Genomic DNA, 7,635 nt, shown 5'->3' with positions numbered 1-7,635 from the left:
TAAAGATAAATGTACGGAGTTCTGCTAAACTAGCTTTCCTTAAATTTGTTATTATTCTTCACAGAAGTTTGTCAGCTATTTGTGGTTCAATGGCTGACAAAAATGGTCGCGGCCATAAAGTGTGACGGGCAGGGCACAGGCAGGATCAAACCGTCAGAAAATATGGTTCAGGATTTTTATGCGGATAAAGGATACCAGGTATGCTGAAAAAGTTTACAGGATAGCTGCGAGAACCGTAATATCGCAGGGCACCTAAGAAACACCGATGAATAAGTCTGCCTTTCCGAATATCCAAGTGGTTGAAATGAAGGGGCTAAAGGGGATTATTTACATTCAAACATACGGAGTATTTAAGCTAACTTTAGCTACAGTTTAAAAATTATGGCGATGCACTCCAAGACGACGCCATGCTAGATGCTATTTTCGTTTGTACGCGGACAGTTTGGGAGCGCTGCAATTATGGTGCGCAAGCGGGTATGCCACGTGGTATTTTTTCCTATTTCGCGGGCAACCGCAGTAAGCTGAAAAACACTAATATGTAATAGATAGAAAGTTAGAAACTGTCTAATCAGATGTTTTGCAAAGCGCTGTACAACTTTCTAATTGGAATCTTTTCCTAGCTTCGTTGCTTCAGAAGTTGGTTAAATAACCTTGTCTAATTATCTAATTAAGCAAAATACAAAATATATCGCGACACACTACATACAAAAGCGAACAACATGCATTTGGTTGTGTCGTCTTAGAGTGCATCGGCGTATTTGTTTAACTCTGGTTAAAGTTAGCTGAGACACCCGGTATATGAAGTGCGGAACGAAACGGAACCTCGCCTAAGAAATGGTTAACATCGTGGACACTGAAATTACGTTTCAAGAGAGAAGACACGCCGGTATAGTTTCTTCTTTGTCAGGGCAGATCAACACGAAGGACAAGAAAGGAAATTGAACAGGTGCCTATCGTGTTCTTGTTCGAGTTGTTTGCACGGAAACAAAGTTGTTTGAGTTACGCTGCCGTTGTTACAACGAACCAGTCATTACCAATTAGCCCGGTCATACGTACGCTACGCCGTGTGTAAAGAGATAGTTCGGACACGCAGTGAGGAAAGATGTGGGCTGAGTCAGCGAGAAGGCGATAATGAATGCTTCCGGTGTCACGAGGGAACGAGTTTAGCTTCAGAGAGAGGAAGACCACATAAATGATTTAAATATAAAGTGTAGTTGAAAAGAAAGGGAGGTGGTGCAACGCTACTGGCAATGCAACGCTGAAGCTACTCCCTGAAATGCAATGATAAATGCACTAATAAAACACATCTGCCATAGGAAGTTAAAGAAGGCTACAAAAAGGTGTCGAAAGAACAGCGAGCTTTCATCTTTGTTTTATTCTTTGATTAGAATGTTTGACATCTCAAGTCAGCGCATCTGGGCTCTAAGGGACGACACTGCGAAATGCAGGGCAAGAAATTAAACTACGTATAGTTATGAAACGAGCACTGAAATGCCAGTATTGTGGAGTAAGTATACTGCATATCCTTTGAAATGCGCCTGCCATAGCACGTAAACAGACCCGTGACCTCGTTGCCTGCAATAAAACGTCATAACCAGTGAAACAACGCTGCAGGCAGGTTTCGTTTATTTGCTCATAGCGAAGGAAACGAAACTACGTAGATATGTTAGCTCAAAGTTCAATTCGTTTGTTACCAGAACCCATTCATGTTTCAGAGCCAGCGATAAATGCGATTTCTCTACGAATAATCTGTGTTATTGTCTCTAGAAGCGTAACACACGCGGTTTCAATATGGAGCAGTGTTCTCCACTAGCCATTACAAGGCCAATACGATTAGAGACGGTTTACTCTTTCTGAGTGACAAACACAAAACGAGCTTCAGCGATAACTGCTACAGCAGGAGGAAAGTCTGCAAAGAGTCTGTGCACGTTCTCTACGTATTGAGAGTCCGCCTTACCCGGTAGAAAGCTGCGAGAAGCCAAAACGAGTGCGCATAAGAAATTATAATGGAACGAGATGGTCACCCTCCAGACAGTTCCTTTTAATCAATTTCCGTAACCTTACACCTCCTTACATTAGGCGCTGGCCAGCGTCTCTGGCTTGACCAGCTCGAAGGGCGTTGGCCCTGAGAAAAAACTGGTTATCGCGGTTCTTTATTTTCAGCCCCTTCGTAGCACGCTGTTACGGAACGCAGGCGAACGTTGCACTGGGAAAAAGAAACAAAACAGAAAGGGTATTAAGCCAGAAAGAATAGCGTGCGAAGCAGACTAGATGGGCTCTGTGAACAGCGGTAGTCCTTGCGTGCCAACAACCTCGGGCTTCCTTCTCGAAGTCATGCTCGCCGAAGACTGCTCGCGCCCGGTTCAACGGACGACACAAACTCGATTGCTCGCGTAAGCCAAGTGCCGCCTTCCGAAGCAGCAGCGCCCGACATGGCGCCTAGCTCGGTAACAAATTGCATTCCAGGGAAAAAAAAGAAGCCATGCCACGGAGAATCCGCAGTTCTACGGACTGTCTGCCCTTCGATAAAAGAAGGCTGCACTGCTGTCGGGGATGGCGGCAGGAACAGGCGTCCCGAATCCGATCAGACGGATTTGATGCGCAATCGTAATGAACGCGTTGCTTTCACACTGCGGAAACTGCGTGGAAACAGGGTGCTCGTTTATTTGTTGCCTGCGGGGCTGACAGCGGGAGGTCATGATATAACAAGTTAATTTGTCTTCTTTTGTCGCTTCTGCTTCCTCCTGCAGCATAAGCTCCGGTGCGCAACGAAGTTGGAAGTTAGAAACGCAGCCTTCACTGCGTGCGTGTTGCGTGCACGGTTTCGAACGATGTTTAAACCATTTAAACCAGGAACTGGCGTCAGGTAACCTGTCCGGTGAACTCTCGTCATGGTGCGGAGATTGTACATTTCATAGCGATCGTTGACCCGCAACGTTGACGTTACCTTGAGCTTTTCTTGGTCAAGGAGGAAAGGAGGAGGTTGTTGAGGCACAATTCGTAGAATGCGCTTCGAAGGCCCAAGAAACAACGTGAAGCAGCACATCTGTGCAGAAGGATTTACTTAATTCCAGGATAAATTACTCGGCCCTAGGGAGGAAAAAGAAAGAGAAGTTAGTACACATAGAATCTACGACATACAAATCTACTTAAGAAGTTAGTTTCATCAAAACCGTCAGCAAAGGATGTTGTAAGACGTGATAAGTCAGTGGACAAAGAAAAACAAATCAATACAGTTGTGTGAATGCACTGCATGCTGCATAGTTGTACTTGCTGTTGCGTGAGTAGTTCTTGAGTGCATAAGTAGTGTATTCTTGTGTTAATGCTACAAGGGTACAAGGAACTGTGCGGATGGGAATGAAGGTAGATGTCCCAACGCTTGAACTTATAATGCTTTAGTGTCGCATCCTTGTAGACTGAGTTGGGCTGTCGTGTATAGTGGTGAACTCTCATCCTACAATACTGACTCTCGCCAAGATTGTCGACATGGTGAGTCTTACAATGAGTCTACGTCACTACGCAGCCGGTTACTGGCCTCACAGAGACTTCCTTGTTCCCTGACAATGGTTTCCCGTGCAGCCTCGTACTACCTACAACCGCGAACCTTGAAAGCAGAATGAGAATACTGAACTTCTTGCATCGTGCAGAAGCACTCTTGAGAAAGCTTTTGGGTTCGTGTACAGTTAGCCGCCCAGATGGACTCAGACTTGGAATACGCACACGGGCAGTGCGAACAACACAAAAGAAAAGTGCAGTGATGACTCGGGCTAGGTGTCGCTTAAAGTGTTCCTGTCTCTTTCTCAACAGAGATGTTTGTGTGCCAAGTGGACAGCCTGAAACGATTTGCGCGCATTTACCTTGCGGCTGAAATCTGACAGGCATAGTGGACAGGCAAGTGAAGACAAAATGATCAGTAAGGTAGGAAGCATGTATGCGTAATATCACGTGCGTTACCTACGTCAGCACAGCACCCGTTATTTCGCTCGCGGATGTTGCGTTTGACCTATCCTAGAGAATTCACCTAGGCTTGCCATTGCTGCTATCACCACATCAACTCGTTTAATAGGTTTAGCGCGTCATACGACTGCGAAAGGGATATTGCAGTTCCGTAACCACGACTCAGCCTACTTCTTACGGCGACGGATGTGATAATACGGAAGCTCTCAAACAGCCTTTCGAGCATCGCTATTACTTTGTCAATAGACTTACAGAGTATAATGTCGCACTCGAAAATTTTCCTGTAAGGTGATTTTGGGGATGTTATCTAGTGTTGCAAATACCAGAAGCGCAGGAATTCCCTACGGAGGCGAAGAAACCATTATGAGCACATTATATGATCGCATTCACAAAGTTTCATTTTATGTCATTTTATTTATTGCATTTATTGAAATTCTCACGTTCTTAGCCTTTTTTGTCTTCATTCGCTGTCTATCGACTGCGGTGAAGATACGTTCATTTTTTTTCTGTTTTCCCTTGGCGGAATAATATAGGCTCGTGCGCCGGCAAAAATCTCCGTTTCTTTATTAAAGAGCCCCTCCTCTCTCTCTCTCTGCGAACGAAAAGAAGGAGGTGTTGTGAACATGCACCAAGCATCCGCGATTTTGGGTTTAAAGTGTGGCTCTCTCCCTTTGCAGCAGCCCTGCTATGCTCTTCACCTAGCATCACCGGAAGTCGCTTCACCCCCTGAGGCATAATATAGCGTGATACGAGAATCGTCGCGAAATATAGCACGAAAGCTACGAGCCAGTGAGCAAAGAAGGACACGTGTGACCTTCGACATTCCTTCTGGACGCGTGCGTAGTCTGCTACGCGGAATCCCTTGCGTCTTGCCGCATGCAACCTTAGGCAAGTCAACGCTCTTTCCGTCAAGAGCACGTTCCATTAGGACTTCGTCAAGAAGGCCCAGCGGATGCGGGAGGCCTTGGGCGTGTTGCAACTTTCTCGACGGCTTCGACGAGAAAACCATGCCGAGTTTGGGTTAAAACGCTCCTTTGACACATTTTTATTAGTTTTTTTTTCGTTTACAACGGGGGAATCACGACATCGTCGTCTTTCTCGCGTATATGCACTGAGGTGGCGAGGGGCGTAAGCTTCACGAGCTCTTGGTTGTTGCCGTGCAGATATTCTCTCACCCACGGTGCCACAAACCCAATTTTTCTTCTTTCCTTTTTTATGCATTCCTGCTCCCTTGTTTCCACCTCTCTCAATTTTTTTTTTACGCTGCCGCTCAGTACACTGCATGCAGTGACGTAAACCTAGTCATGACTCTGCTATCCGGAAAAGGCTCATAGTTTCTTTGTAAATGCCTAACGGTTAGCGGTTCGCGTGTTGTATCAACGCAAAGAGAACCAGCTTTCGCGTGTATACGAGCGTGAGATGCTTTCGTTTTTTTTAGTAACTTCGACCATCGCTAAATCATGGGGAGTTATAGCCAGTTTCATCTGGTCATCAAGTCACAGGTGTCGTTTCGGAGCACCTTCTTCCTAGACCAGTGATTATATATGACGTTCTCCCCATACATTTGATATCAAATTCCTAGTTTGCTGTCCTCGCCAAATAGCGGCGGCCACAAATGCAAATATCGAAAATTAGGCCCTAATGACTATTTCTTTCACCCATCAAAAAGCAGTGCCGAAAGCAGAGATATCTGCGGTGCTCTGATGCTTTGAAATTAAATGTCTCTTCAGCTTTGTGAAGCTAAAAAGTTTCACCAATGTTCAAGCAACACAGTTTAAATGACATAAGCGAGTGTAGGCATGCAGTAGATCCACGTGTTGAGTTCAGCTGCTAGTGGAGGCATGCTCGATTTTTAAAGCAAAGACACATGTTGAGAAATAACAAGAGCTACGAGACAGCGCTGCCTTTGTTGTCCCAAATATTTCACCAAATGTTTGGAGCTCTCGAGAAAGTAAGAAAGATTTACTGACCCCGCAGAAAACGTTGGCAAAGGATGCTAGAATTAAGAATAACGTTCTCGCAGTGAAGCTTTTGGAGTCTTGCAGCTTGTCCATAATTGGCCTTTGTAGAGCGTTACGCAATTATAAAAAACGACTCTGAAAGTGAAGCAACTGTTCCACGTACAGAGAACAAGGATTTCGGACAGAAAAAGACGACTTATATTCGGATACTCATCGCCTTGGCAGAAAGTGCGCTATCGGGGAACTGAATATTGATACCGTATTCGGAAGTCTGCGAGATGGAGAACGATTTATAAAATGGGGAAGTTGGTATTCATCTGTAGGTACCATGAAGTTTCAAATAACGTAAATACCGGATACTAAAAAAAAGAACTTCGCAGTAAAAAAAAATCCATATTTCGAGTTGTCAAAAAAATTGTCCTCAATCTGTCATCTGTTAGCGACCTGGTCAGCTTGAGGGATACGGCCATGGCCTCGAAAAAGTGATTACTTTCGATCGGCTTGGTCTCCTAAGCAAGACAAATTTTCCTAAGATAGCCAAGCTTCAAGCACAGTTTTTAGCGCTAATTACAGGTGGATACCATACACCATTCCCTTTAAGGAAGAGAATACAGTCCAGCCCACATATAACGAACTTGATCGTCACGTGGCATTTGTTCGTTGTATCCAAAGTTCGTACTAAGTGGACCACCTACAATACGGGAAGAAAGAGCAAGCGAGACGAAAGATCACTTTATTTTTGAAAAAAGTCCGTGATGCATGTCTGCTTCTTCAAACCTGATCGCATCACTGCCGTTTCTAATTTTTCCAGCGCGGTAATATGTTCATCGCCACGGCCTCTGCGGCACACGAGTTCCTTAAGCGACACGATGTAACCGATCGCGGTTAAAGCGTTCACACCAACCGGCGGTAGAGCAGCATCCTCGTCATCGTCCTCGTCGGTCTCTGGGCAGTCAGGAAGGGCTTGCACTTCACGCACAATAGCTTCGTCAGTGCCTGGCTCCGCAATGTCGGCGTCGTCATCAGCAGAAACGAAATCGTCCCAGGCAACGTCAGGTCCGGCCAGCTGCGTGTCAACGACGCGTTGCCACAAGTCCTTGTGCGACCAGCCTTTCGGTGGGTGATCTATGGCGCCCTCGGTGCCTGGGCCCATAAAACCCGCCTTGCGGAAGCAATTTTCTATGCACTCCGCGGTGAGTTCCATCCATCCAAACACCGCCGGCTCGGTCAACTACAGGGGCCCGACAGCTTCGCGTTCGCTCTAACCGAGTGTTGAGGCCACAACAATTCGTTCTATGTGAGACACTGTGCCATTGCCCCAATATATATTTTGACGGTAGCACCGCCCTCGTTCGTACTAAGCGAGCGTTCGTTATATCTGCGGCTGTTATAAGTGGGCTGGACTGTATAAGCGGAACAACTCCATTTACTTAGCACAACAAGGAGAAAATACTTCTACGATTAATATCTGGATAGAGCTAGTAAAATCTAAGTAATAGACCTAGAACTAGTTGGTGGATTTGATTGAACATTGTTTGGGCTACAGCGCAGAGAGAGAGAATAAACTTTTGTGCTGAGCCCTTAGTGACGGTTGGTGCGCGCTGGCACCAGATGGGGTGGAACTTTCTTCTCAGGTCCCATATGCGTCCAGCAGTTCCTGGCCCCTAGCCGCCAGCGCCAGCTGGGTCGGTAGGTCGGGGCTGGACAACAAGGTCTC

General features: G+C 45.9%; 1 long non-coding RNA gene across 1 annotated transcript in view; it reads right to left on the bottom strand.

Annotated features, from left to right (window-relative positions):
• Nucleotides 1-2,649: 2,649 nt before the first annotated feature.
• LOC135898751 (uncharacterized) overlaps nt 2,650-7,635 on the bottom strand; it is a 133,694-nt gene continuing 128,708 nt past the window's right edge. Inside the window, exon 3 of the long non-coding RNA XR_010563406.1 lies at nt 2,650-3,090. This is a non-coding gene — a long non-coding RNA (uncharacterized lncRNA). The remainder of the gene's footprint in view (nt 3,091-7,635) is intronic.

This window comes from Dermacentor albipictus, chromosome 3, assembly GCF_038994185.2.
Source record: "Dermacentor albipictus isolate Rhodes 1998 colony chromosome 3, USDA_Dalb.pri_finalv2, whole genome shotgun sequence".
In the NCBI taxonomy this organism is placed as follows: domain Eukaryota; kingdom Metazoa; phylum Arthropoda; class Arachnida; order Ixodida; family Ixodidae; genus Dermacentor; species Dermacentor albipictus.
The sequence above is the reverse complement of the archived record's forward strand: the minus strand, read 5'-3'. Positions and strand labels throughout refer to the sequence as shown.